Source organism: Triturus cristatus, chromosome 12 (assembly GCF_964204655.1).
Source record: "Triturus cristatus chromosome 12, aTriCri1.1, whole genome shotgun sequence".
Lineage (NCBI taxonomy): Eukaryota > Metazoa > Chordata > Amphibia > Caudata > Salamandridae > Triturus > Triturus cristatus.
Genome location: NC_140595.1, coordinates 683,340,712 through 683,353,570, shown reverse-complemented (window position 1 = coordinate 683,353,570; position 12,859 = coordinate 683,340,712). Strand labels below are relative to the sequence as shown.

The window sequence follows — 12,859 nt, the reverse complement described above, 5'->3', positions numbered from 1 at the left end:
TCTCCGAGAGAAGCGTGAAGTTGGCAGCGAGGGATCCGAACAGGGCCTCCATGGTGACTCGGGAATGTTTAATGACTGCCAGGACCCTGTCCGGCTTCTCCGATGTTATGAGGGTCGATCCGCTCTCCACTTGTAGGGGGTCAGTGGTCTCAGCAAGTGGATCAGCCAGGGCAGGCTGGCCACAGCAGCAGACCGCAGCCTCCCCATACCACAGACGTTGCTCGATACCGTGCGACCAGCACCAGGGGGGTACAAATGGGTGTCGAGTAGAGAAACCACCAGGCACCTCTCACATCAGCTCTGGCGAGGGGACCCTGTCTGTCAAGGCTTCACTCCACATTCAAGTGGGGTCCCACGCTAGTCGGGGGGCCACCCAGTCCAAAAGAAGATGGGCTACAATGTAAGGAAAGGGCTCTACCCCGCACCTTTGGTTTCCAAGAAATGGCAAGGAGTTTAAAGCAGTTCCAGAGAGCTTGTAAGAATGTCCGCGTAGGTGAGCCCAACCCTGTTGGAAAGCCACCACAGGGGCGTCACAGGTTGGACCTGTATAACAGTGCTCTTCGTCTCAGTGGCAACAAGGAGGGTGGTGGGCACGCACCTTGATCCTGGTGCCGATGTGCCACCTGATGCAAGTAATCACCAAGCAAGGGCCCTCCTCGCCTCCCCCCCCCCCCCAGTTGCAGCAACAGATGTCTATTGTGGCCTCGCCAAAGGGGGAAAAGTGTAGCAGCGCTCAATGGAGGCTCCTCGCAGCAGCCCTTGCCCGCGGGCATGCAGGGAGTCCTGGGCAGCACAGGGGTTCCTTTCCCTCTGTGGCCTATACCCCATTCTGCCCACGCCGCCTCTCACCTTGGGACCCTGGTTCATCAGCTCTCTGGGAAAGGCCTCCGTCAGGCAGGTGCTGCATGCCTCGGTTCCATAGGTGCCAATTGCAGGCCGGTTACTTCTCCCATGGGCTGGACCAAAAGGGAGCACCCTCCTGTGGACGGACAGGGGCAAGGCCGGGAAGGCAGGGCCCCAGTCCCTAATGGCGTCGCTGGGACCATGAGCCCGGGCATGTCCTGCCCGGCGACGATCAAGGGCCTCTCTGCTATACAGGGTGTGGGCCGAGGTCATCTCCTCCCTATTTTCCCACCCTTTTTAAAGAGAGACAGGGAGTCTCAATGTCGTCGGAGGGCCCATAATCGCACTCGGTCACTCCATCCTGTGCAGGCTCCACTCGGCACCTCAAACACGGCTCTGGCATCGCGGACAGGGGGGGCATCACTCCTGGGTCCCCGGGACCAGGATCTTCACCTCTCTGATGTGTGACCTCGGGGGACGTCACAGCCCGATGTTGCTGTGCAGCTGCCAGCATGCGGGGGCCCCGTCTACCAATGCTCTGACAGGCAGCTCCAGGATGGTCTCTGCTCGATTTTGGGCTGCTTGGCCTCCGCCAGGCCTTCAGTCCCTGTACGGTCTATGGGTGCACAGCTGCGCTGGGTCAGTCATGGCCAATCCTGATATGTCGAAGCACAGGCTGTGGCACCAACAGTGACCACTCGCATTCTTATGCCATCATTCTGCCAGTTTTTAGGCACAGATGGTTGCTGATTGTTGGCCTGGTTAGTGGAGCACTACGGAGTCACGTCCACCATCTTGTCTGACTTAGCCAGGCTCCTTGTTGAGTTCCATCTGGTGATGTTCATCTTCCAGTGATTCTGAAGGACATGGCTATTGTATGGCAGTCATGATGTCCCTCTGCAAGCAGGAGTTTTGTAGTTGAGTGACTGTGGCAGTGTAGCCCAACCTGGAGTGCAGGCAGGTACTGCATGGAGCACAGGAAGAGTACTCACTTGGCAGCCCTACAGTAGGTTTCAGCCACAAATTCACCCATTTACTGGAGATGCTGAATGTAAAGTCAATACTGCTAATATTTTGCCCATTGACTTCTTCCATATTTTTGTGGATGACATGTATCTTATGAAAATTGTGCATCAAATGAAATTTTGAGCCACACAGTTTTTAAGGGAGTGTGATGCACTCATTCTAGGGCATATCTGTGCACTCCCACTTCAATTGGGAAGCCAAAAAAGAGTTTGACCCTTACACTGCTCATGGGAATAGTGCACAAACCAACAGTACAATCTTACTGGTCTACTCGTACAGTTTCGGAAACACCCAGCTTCCATTGAAGATGACCAGAGATTTTTTATTTATTATGCAGGCAATGCTAATTCTGAAGTCTGTCAACAGGACCACCAAGACCATGAAAGGCTGTTCACAAATTTAACCCGTTGCGGAAAAACTTTCTGCTAAGTTACAGCATCAACCTACACATATTGTGCGAGAGATCCTCCGGTTATGTATACAGCCTGAGAATGTATCCTGGGAAGGGCTCCAGCATAAATCCTGCAGGTTCCCCATCCATGTTAAGAATTAGTGAAAAGCTTGTATGGGACTTGGCACATTCATTCCTTCCCAAAGGTTACAACCTTTAAGTGGTCAGTTTTTACACAGGACTCCCGCATGTACAGTGAGCTGTACAACACTGTGGCTGTGGCTTGATGTACAATTCAAAATGTTCAAATAGGCAAGAAGTAAATGTGCTGACTACAATTCACAATTAGAGCACTTCTCCTGTCATGTTTTGGTTAGTTTGCAGAAGTGCACAACACCAGCTGTATACTTGATTACAACAAGTACATGGGTGGAGTGGATACAAATGACCAGTTACTTTAAAAAAGTAATGCCACTCATAAAACTAACACATGGAATAAAAAGTTGTCTATCCACCTTATCCAGTTGACAGCATACGATGGGTATGTTGTCTTTTGTCAGACTACTACAGGAAGACTGATGTCCTTGCTTGACTTTGACTTACCGGTAATTGATATTCTTACTGCTGTAAAAGTCATAGCCTCTAGTTCATCTGTTGTGGAGGATAATGAAAGGCTGCAGGATCGGCACTTTGCTGTTCACATTCCTGCAACAGAGAAAAAAAGTCAACCATGTCGTTGTTGTTGTAGTAACTTTCTTCGGAAGCATAAAAAAGCATCCTTAAAGGCATCGCGCAGAACATACATCAATATACAATTCATACCATGTCACCAATACAGAGTTTGTGCTCAGCAAGGAAAGAGACAGGAGCATAGATATTACTGTCTCCAGTGCCCATCTCAGCCAGGCCTGTGTTTCCTAACTTGCTTCACTTTATACCACACAGAAGTGAAGTTCTGGGAAACTGACTGGGTAATCGAACAATAGTTAGAATGTGACTTTAAATGGCTGTGCATGGATACAAACGTTCCATGGCCTATTACCTGAGTACCTATGCAGACTTTCAAATTGTTCCATCTAATTTTGAAAATGTTAACAGTTCTCAACTAAAGAAGTATCATAAACCATGACCACTTTTCTTTCGAAATTAGATTTGAGCCACTGTTTCTTTAATGAATCCAGTAAATAGGAACACATTGGTTATACCAGTGGCATGCTTGCTATTTTCATTCTTCATCAAAAAGTGGCAGATGTTCTATGTGACGTATTACAAATTAGAGTGAATGATCTACACATAATGGTGGCCCGGACATCCGCCAGATTTTGACCGAATGCGCCAAACCCTAAGATCCTCAGTCTTTCTGGAAGTGCTTTTCGAGGAACATAGGAGAGTCTGACCCAGGATTTATACCCCATTTTTCAAACGTAGGTATGTTCGCACTGTCTGATGTCTGGGCCAACAAGATATCCTCAGACACCCTTGAACTTCCTACCTCACACTGGAAGGAGTTAGATTTAGTGCAATGAGTGGGTTACAGTTGCATAAAAGACAAGTCTTCTTGAGGCTCAGCGGGCTGCCAAGAGGCAATAGTAAAAGTTCACATGGCACTCCATAGTATTAGCAAGTATTCTGAGCAAGGTAGATATATAAAAAGATAGTCAATGCTTAACCTAGGCTTTTTTCATATGAATCTTGTGTAGGTAGAAGGCAGATGGTCAAGGAAGGAGTGAACCGCAGATCAGTGTACCCACCACTAATGCGCGGGTCATACTTGTGGCCTCCTACTACCTTCACCCTCCCTCAAAATGTGGCAGATGTGCTGTCCACCATATTACAAAGGCATTAGAGTCAATTCACTGCACATAATGGTTGTTGGGACATCTGCTGCGCCTTGACAGAGGACCGTGTCTGCCCATCCCTCAGTCCGTCATTCTTTTGTAAGTGCTTGTTAGGGAACTCAGGAGAGTCAGCCCCGGGACTTTAAGCACAGTTTCCACCTTTATGTATACTCACACTTTCTCAGGAATATGCCAAAGGGTATCATTGGACACCCCTCAAACTTACTACCACACTGTCGAAGGATTTGGATTTTGCAATTAACAACTGCATTTTGGCAGTCACGTTGTCAGTCAGGCGCCAAATTCCATCTCAGGAAGCCTCCTTGCAGGGACAGTGAGTGCGATACCGGCATAAGAAAGATAAGTCCTCCTGAGCCTAAGCAGGCTTCTATGGGAAGATGCTAGTAAAGGTTCACCTTGCTTTCTGCACAATGTTAGTTAGGATCTGGAGAGAAACCAACATTTAGTCTAGAATTGTTTCCATAAGGATCTTTGGTAGGCAGAAGGCAGATGGTCATGGTAGGAGTGACACACCGATCACTGCACTCTAGGTGCCCTTGCATTCTGGTGCAAGGGTGCCTGCATTGTTAGCAGGATTGTTTTGTGCAGGATGGGGGACCTTTCTTCACAAAAACAATCCCCTGAGGCATTTCCTCATTCTATGTGTGCTGCAGAATACAGCACACAAAGAAGGAGGAAAAAATGAGGAGACAAACATATTTCTCCTTGTTATGCCTCCCCTAGGGATGTGTAGCAGTTTTGATGCATCTACCACTTATGGTAAATCTGAGAATGCGCCAAAATCCATGGGTGGTGTGTGGGAACACCCACGCACCACCCATGCAATATCTCCCTGGGGCAGAACAATGCAACACAACGGTTTGCATTACGTTAAGTAACTCTGGCTTTATCAAGTCACTCAGGGCCACGTGGAGTGGCCTTGCATGGCTTAGACAAATCATACTTAAGGGTTGCGGCGCTTTTGCACCCTGTAGTATGGTGCAAAAGCGATGCAACCCTATGGTCGCATTGCCCTTCAGTATCTTAGGCATTTTTAAAAAATGCATAGGTTTCCTTCATACCCGTTTTTCCTTCACATCTATTGTTCATTCATTAGAGTTAATTCATGGTCTGCACACAATTCTCAAGGATGTATTGTAGGGCTTACCTATAAATTCTTACAGCTCCACTGCTTGTCCCCAGTCAATTTCCAGTGACATGACCTTGATGGTCCTGCCTAACTCAACAAGGATTTGCCTTCATCATCCCATGATATTGTCCAGATAATTAAGATTTACAAAGAAAAAACCCAAGGGTAAAGTGAGAAAAATAATAACCAAAGAAAAAAGTGCCAAAAAGGAAATTGGAAATTATATTGTTTTTACATGTTATTTCATACAATGTGTACGGAGTCTGTTTTCCGGTCTGTATAAAACTACGGCTGACTAAATTCCCATGAGTCTTTCAACTATGGTTAATTTTGTAATTGACTTCTCTTTTCAGAAAATAGTGGTGTTGTGGCTTTGACAAAGACCAGGAAGGTCGAAATGCATCCGCCAAATAAATTTTGCTGAAAAACATCCTGGAGTGCGGGCGTCTTCTTCACAGCAGTGCGAGTACCTTTATTCACTTATTTATATTTATATACATGTATATATAAATATATATATCCCTGCAACCAGAAGGGTGTGCTGGACGTAGAGGTATACTTTTGTAAATTGGCCATGTGGGGAAAACATTGCAGATGAAAAGGTTGTCAGCTATTTCTATTTTTTCCTAAATATTTTTATTATTTTGTATTTTAATGATTACCTTATTTGGAGAAAACATATACGATTCACAGAAATAACCCTTTCCTGTAATATTAATTTAGTTTACTTTTCTAAAATGTATAGTTTTCTGCCGCAAAAGTAGGAAAAACCAACTTACACTTGGATATACGCCGTTAATGTAGTTTAAAAAAAGTTTTTCTTTAATCTCTGCCTGTTGCTGAACGCTGGGAAGCAGTTGATGTTAGCACAGCAAACCTTTTTTGATGCAATTTTTAGAAAAAACTGTACACTTTACGGCATAGCACCTTGCCCCATTAAAAAAAAAAAACCTTCTCTTCTTTTGTCTGCATTTTTGGTCCCATCAAGGGAAGTCCACAAACCCTGGGTACTGTTAGAATTCTCAACAGATAAGGAAAAAAGGACGGACATTTGGCCTGAATACCTTCTGTGGAACTAAAGTTATGAAGGCATAAAAAGGATCAGGAGTGGTAGGGGAGCCTCAATAGTCAAGGAATCACAATTGAACAATACAAGTATATTCGACCGCTGCGCCTCTCACCAGGCCGGGTCACCCCCTTGCTCCTCCTGCCGCCTCCTGCTCCTGCCTGCCAGCCTTGCCGCAGAGCCGCCCGCTCGCCAGTTTCCCGCCGCAGCTCGCCACAGGCCCCGCCCACCACTGGCCCATTGGCCGAGCTGCTCCCGCCGCCCAGCTGACCCACCCTCTCGTCCCCCTTCTTATGACGCCCCCAGAGCGACCGCGCAGCGGACGCGCGCAGCGGAAGCGCCGACTGAGCACCGAAGGTGCGCCAAAGGTAAGCCCGTCTGCGCCCGTCAGCGCCTGGCCCGCGCCCAGCGCCAGGACCCCTGGCCCCCACAGACCCCAGCCCACCCGCTGGACGTTCGACGCCGCCACCCTCAACGCACTCAACGCCGGCCGAATCCCAGGATGCTACCGAGCCACCCCGAGATGCACCCACGGACCCTTCTGCTGCAACGCCTGCAAGTTCACCTGCATCCGGACAAGCACTACTACAGCACCAACCAAGACCAAGACGAGCAACAGCAGCAGCCACCTGAAATGCATCCTGCTCAACACCCGCTCCGTCCACAGACACGCCATCGAGCTCTGGAACCTGCTCGACACAACCTCACCAGACGTCGCCTTCCTCACGGAAACCTGGATGAACGCCTCTTCAGCGCCCGACATCGCCATCGCCATCCCAGACGGCTACAAGATCATCCGAAGGGACGCATCAACCAGACCGGAGGAGGCATCGCCATCATCCACAGGAACACCATCCGCATCACGACCAACACCGACGACACCCTCGCACCCGCCGAGCACCTGCACTTCCAGGTCCACATCAACCCCAAGACCACCCTCAGAGACACCCTCATCTACAGACCCCCGGGACCACGCACACAATTCAGCGAAGACATCGCCGACTTCATCAGCCCGCACGCCCTCCTCTCCGCTGACTACATCCTCCTCGGGGACCTCAACTTCCACCTGGAGAACAACAACGACCACAACACCACCACCCTGCTGGACAACCTCGCTAACCTGGGACTCAAGCAGCTGGTCACCACCCCCACCCACTACGCCAGACACACACTCGACCCCGTCTTCTCATCCAGCAAGGACATCGCCTTCAGCCACGCCACCGGACTCCACTGGACGGACCACAGCTGCGTCCACTTCAGCTTCAGAAGGACCACGATCCACCACCACCAGCAACAGGTTGCACGCAGAAGCTGGAACAAGATCACAGCCGACCAGCTCGCGACCTCCCTGAGCATGAACCCTCCCACCAGTGCAACGAACCCAAGCCAGGCGGCCACCAACCTCGCGAAGTGGATCAGCAACTGCGCAGACGACCTCACCCCTCTGAAGACCCCGCCTAGCAGACCCGGCAGCAAGAAAGCCCCATGGTTCACCGACGAACTCAAGAGCTCCAAGAAGAACTGCCGAGCCCTCGAGAGAACATGCCGCAGAGACCCAACACCGGACAACATGACTGCCCTCAAGCTCGCCACCCGAAAGCACCACCAACTCATCCACGCCACCAAGAAAACAACCGCATTCAAGGAACGACTGGACAACAACGCACACAACAGCAAGGAACTCTTCAACATTGTTAAAGAGCTCTCCAATCCCAACGCCGGAAACAACGACATCACCCCTTCGCAAGACCTCTGCAACTCCCTCGCCTCCTACTTCCACAACAAGATCGCGGACATACACAACAGCTTCAGCACTCAACCGACGCACGCCACGACCGAACCACCGCCCCCCACCACCACCCTCCGCGCCTGGACCCCGATCAGCACCGAAGACACCGTCCGCACGATGAACTCCATCCACTCCGGATCTCCTACCGACCCCTGCCCTCACCACGTCTTCAACAAGGCCGACGCCGTCATCGCACCCCACCTGCGGGACATCATCAACACCTCCTTCGACACCGCTACCTTCCAGGAGAGCTGGAAGCATGCCGAACTCAGCGCTCTACTAAAGAAGCCATCAGCCGACCCCAGCGACCTCAAGAACTACCGCCCCATCTCGCTGCTCCCGTTTCCTGCAAAAGTCATCGAGAAGACCGTCAACAAGCAGCTGGCCCCCTTCCTCGAGACGAACGGATCCCTCGACCCCTCGCAGTCTGGCTTCCGAGCCAACCACAGCACCGAGACCGCCCTGATCGCAGCCACCGACGACATCCGAGCACTGCTTGACAACGGAGAAACAGCAGCCCTCATCCTCCTAGACCTCTCCGCGGCCTTCGACACGGTCTGCCACCGTACACTAGTGCAGCGACTCAGCAACGTCGGAATCCAGGAGAAGGCACTGGAGTGGATCATCTCCTTCCTCGCCGGAAGGACACAGAGAGTCCGCCTCCCCCCATTCAGATCTGAAGCCACCGAAGTCATCTGCGGCGTTCCTCAAGGCTCCTCCCTCAGTCCAACCCTCTTCAACGTCTACATGAGCCCCCTCGCAGACATCGCACGCCAGCACAACCTCAACATCATCTTCTACGCCGACGACACCCAGCTGATTCTCTCCCTCACCAACGACCCCGCCACCGCCAGAGCCAACCTTCACGAAGGGATGAAAGAAGTAGCCGAATGGATGAAGAACAGCCGCCTGAAACTGAACTCGGACAAGACGGAAGTCCTCATCCTGGGGTCCTCACCCTCCGCCTGGGACGACTCCTGGTGGCCCCCCGCCCTAGGCAGCGCACCCAAACCAACAGACCACGCACGCAACCTGGGCTTCATCCTGGACTCCTCCCTCTCCATGACCAGACAAGTCAACGCCGTCTCCTCGTCGTGCTTCAACATCCTGCGCATGCTACGTAAGATCTTCCGGTGGATCCCCACCGAGACCAGGAAGACGGTCACCCAGGCCCTCGTCACCAGCCGTCTGGACTACGGCAACTCCCTCTACGCCGGAACCACCGCCAAACTCCAGAAGAGACTCCAGCGAATCCAGAACGCCTCAGCACGACTCATCCTGGACATCCCCCGTCGCAGCCACATCTCCGGACACCTGAGAGACCTGCACTGGCTCCCGGTCAACAAGAGAATCACCTTCCGACTCCTCACCCACGAACACAAAGCCCTACACAACCAAGGCCCAGGATACCTCAACAGCCGCCTCAACTTCTACGCTCCCAAACGCCAGCTTCGATCGACCGGCCACGCCCTTGCCGCCGTCCCCCGCATCCGAAGAGCCACCACAGGGGGACGGTCCTTCTCCTACCTCGCCGCCAAGACATGGAACTCCCTCCCGACCCACCTCCGCCTGACCCAGGACCACCTCGCCTTCAGGAAGCAACTCAAGACCTGGCTGTTTGAGCAGTAGCGGACCCCCCTCCCCCAGCGCCTTGAGACCCTCTAGATAAGTAGTGCGCTATATAAATGCTTTGATTGATTGATTGATTCTGCAAAACTGTTTACACATAATGGATAATTGATAAGGGTGAAGGAATATTTTACAGATCAACTTATAGGAAAAAAGCAGAACAAATATTAAAAGGTAGTGTAAACAAGGTACCACCACTAAGAGCTGATAGGTCAGCCCACGACTAGGCCGACCTGTTATGCAATAACTTTATGGTCAGATACCACTTACAGACATATTACAAGTGATCCTTCTTCCCACCAGTGGCCGCTTTACACATGCGGTGCATTTTCCTTCATTGCACTGGGCACACCTTTAAAAAGGTGCGCCCAGCGCAATGAAGGAAAATGCACCACATCATGGGAAATGCGTTGCCCCCAGGGCAGCTGCGTACTCGTGCTGCCCTGGGGGCAGCACATTCAAGTGAAATACTGAGCGGCTGCTTTAAAGCCGCTCCGTGTTTCACTGTGCAGGTGGCAACCCGCCTGCACTTTTAAAGGGGAATTGTTAGAAGGCGATCCCAGGAGAGACAGGGAGGTCACCTGACCACCTTGAGACCCACCCTCGGGGTAATGTAGCCGGGCACTGGCGGGAGACTCCTCAGAGGAGGAGTCTCGTATCTAGGATCGTACACACGGCACCACACGACAAAGAGACACCGCACAGTAGGTTCTTGGGAACAGATCCTTTATCTACTCAGCTACGTCGGATCTTTATGATCACCAAGATAGATATGTACAAATAGAGCACGGGCTCAAAGAGTCTCGGTAGGGAAAAGGGGGTAGCGGGACAGTCTTTGGGGATCCGGATCAAATGCAGGGGCGTACCCAACGCACAGCTCACAATCCTTGAGCCGGGGGGATACGCTGCGGTCCAGCCGGACCGAGGGGGGCGCTCGGAGCCGCGAGTCACTCAGCAGGACTCAAGCACAAGTTCGGAGGTCTTACGATCTTCAGGGGAGCCGCGAGTCCCTCAGCAGGGCTCAAGCACAAGTTCGGAGGTCTTACGATCTTCAGGTGAGCCGCGAGTCACTCAGCAGGGCTCAAGCACAAGTTCGGAGGTCTTACGATCTTCAGGGGAGCCGCGAGTCACTCAGCAGGGCTCAAGCACAAGTTCGGAGGTCTTACGATCTTCAGGGGAGCCGCGAGTCACTCAGCAGGGCTCAAGCACAAGTTCGGAGGTCTTACGATCCTCAGGGGAGCCGCGAGTCACTCAGCAGGGCTCAAGCACAAGTTCGGATATCTTACGATCTTCAGGGGAGCCGCGAGTCACTCAGCAGGGCTCAGGTTTTCCAAGGTTGCAAGGGAGCCACGACCACGTCAGCAGGGCTCTCATCGTTCCAGAGTCGAATCTCCTGATAGTCCCAGCGCACCCCTTGTTATAGGTCAACCCCTCTTTGATGTCCGGGGTCCGTGTAGGCAGGGGTGTTAGCGCCTGGGGGCCGCTCGTTGGAGTTTCCTGCCATGTTGTCCTTTGATCCTTTCAGGGCCGGGTCGGAAGGAGTCCCAGACACCCAGCAGGCATGGAGCCAGCCCTCAGGGAGGCCGGAGGGCCGATCGAAACCCATCTCCCGAGGGGAGGCCAGAGGTGCGATGGAAACTGCTCCTCCCTCTCTCACTCCATGGGAGCGCGATGTTCCCCAGCCGGGGCGGCGCCTCTAGGCCTGGGTTGTGCTGGGGCCGAGCGGCCATCGTAGGTGCATGAAGTGGGCACGCGGGCCCTGTGGTGCTGGGAAGATGGAGGGCACGGACAGGGAAGTCTGGGTCAGGTGTGTGTGGGTCCTGGCGGGCCGGACCGGCTAGGCCGTGTACTGAGGGACTGAATGAGGTGTACGGGTCAGGGGAGGTGGCTAGGGGTCAGGGATGGCCATGCCACAAGGCCGAGTCTAACACGCGTCCCCCCCAGCTGAAAGCCGGAGAGAACTACCCATCCTCTTGGGGGTTCTCTTCGCTGAGGCGGAAGAACCGGGAGAGGCCGTCAGCGTTGGCGTGGTCAGTACCAGGGCGGTGCTCTATGGTGAAATCCATCCCCTGGAGGGAGATGGACCACCGCAATAGTTTGGGGTTTTCCCCTCGCATCTGCATGAGCCATCGCAGGGGGCAATGGTCGGTTTGGCCTTTGAAATGGGTGCCGAACAGATAGGGTCGTAATTTCTTGAGGGCCCAGACTACGGCGAACGCCTCGCGCACAATGGTGCTCCATTTCTGTTCTCTGGGTAACAGCCTTCGGCTGAGGAAGGCTATGGGCTGGTCTAGGCCTTGGTCATTCATCTGTGACAGGTCTGCCCCAATGCCATGCTCGGAGGCATCAGTTTGTACCACAAATTCCTTGGAGTAGTCGGGGGCCTGGAGCACTGGGGCAGTACACATGGCTGCTTTCAGGGCATCGAATGCCTCCTGGCAGGTAGAGGTCCACTGCACTTTCTTGGGCTGTTTCTTTGACGTGAGTTCCGTGAGGGGACCGACAAGGCTGCCGTACCCCCTGGATGAATCTCCGGTAGTAGCCGGTGAGGCCCAGAAAGGCTCGGACCTCCGTTTGGGTAGTGGGTGGTTCCCATGCTAGGATGGCATCGATCTTAGGCTGCAGAGGGGCGACCTGCCCGCTTCCGACTCGGTGCCCTAGGTAGACCACCGAACCTTGCCCAATCTGACACTTGCTGGCTTTTACTGTGAGGCCTGCCTGGTGCAGGGCCGTTAGCACCCTCCAGAGGTGCTGGAGGTGCTCACTCCATTCGGAACTGAAAATCGCGATATCGTCTAGATATGCGGCGCTGAACTTTTCTAGCCCAGCCAGGACTCTGTTTACCAGTCGCTGGAAGGTGGCCGGGGCATTTTTCATCCCGAAGGGCATCACGCGGAAGCGATAGTGCCCATCCGGGGTGGAGAAGGCGGACCGCTCCTTAGCTCCTTCCGTGAGCGCAATTTGCCAGTACCCGCAGGTTAGATCGAATGTGCTGAGGACATGAGCCGACCCGAGATGGTCAATGAGTTTGTCTGCTCGGGGAAGGGGTGAGCGTCGGCTCAAGTGACTTCATTGAGTCCCCGGTAGTCCACACAGAATCGGAGTTCTGGGGCGACACCGGGGGCCG

At 52.8% G+C, this 12,859-nt stretch overlaps 1 long non-coding RNA gene across 2 annotated transcripts in view; it reads right to left on the bottom strand.

Annotated features, from left to right (window-relative positions):
- The window catches only part of LOC146780086 (uncharacterized), a 290,713-nt gene that overhangs the window by 205,326 nt on the left and 72,528 nt on the right, over window positions 1-12,859 (bottom strand). For both annotated transcript variants that reach the window (XR_014972248.1, XR_014972247.1), the window contains exon 2: window positions 2,864-2,965. This is a non-coding gene — a long non-coding RNA (uncharacterized LOC146780086). The remainder of the gene's footprint in view (window positions 1-2,863; window positions 2,966-12,859) is intronic.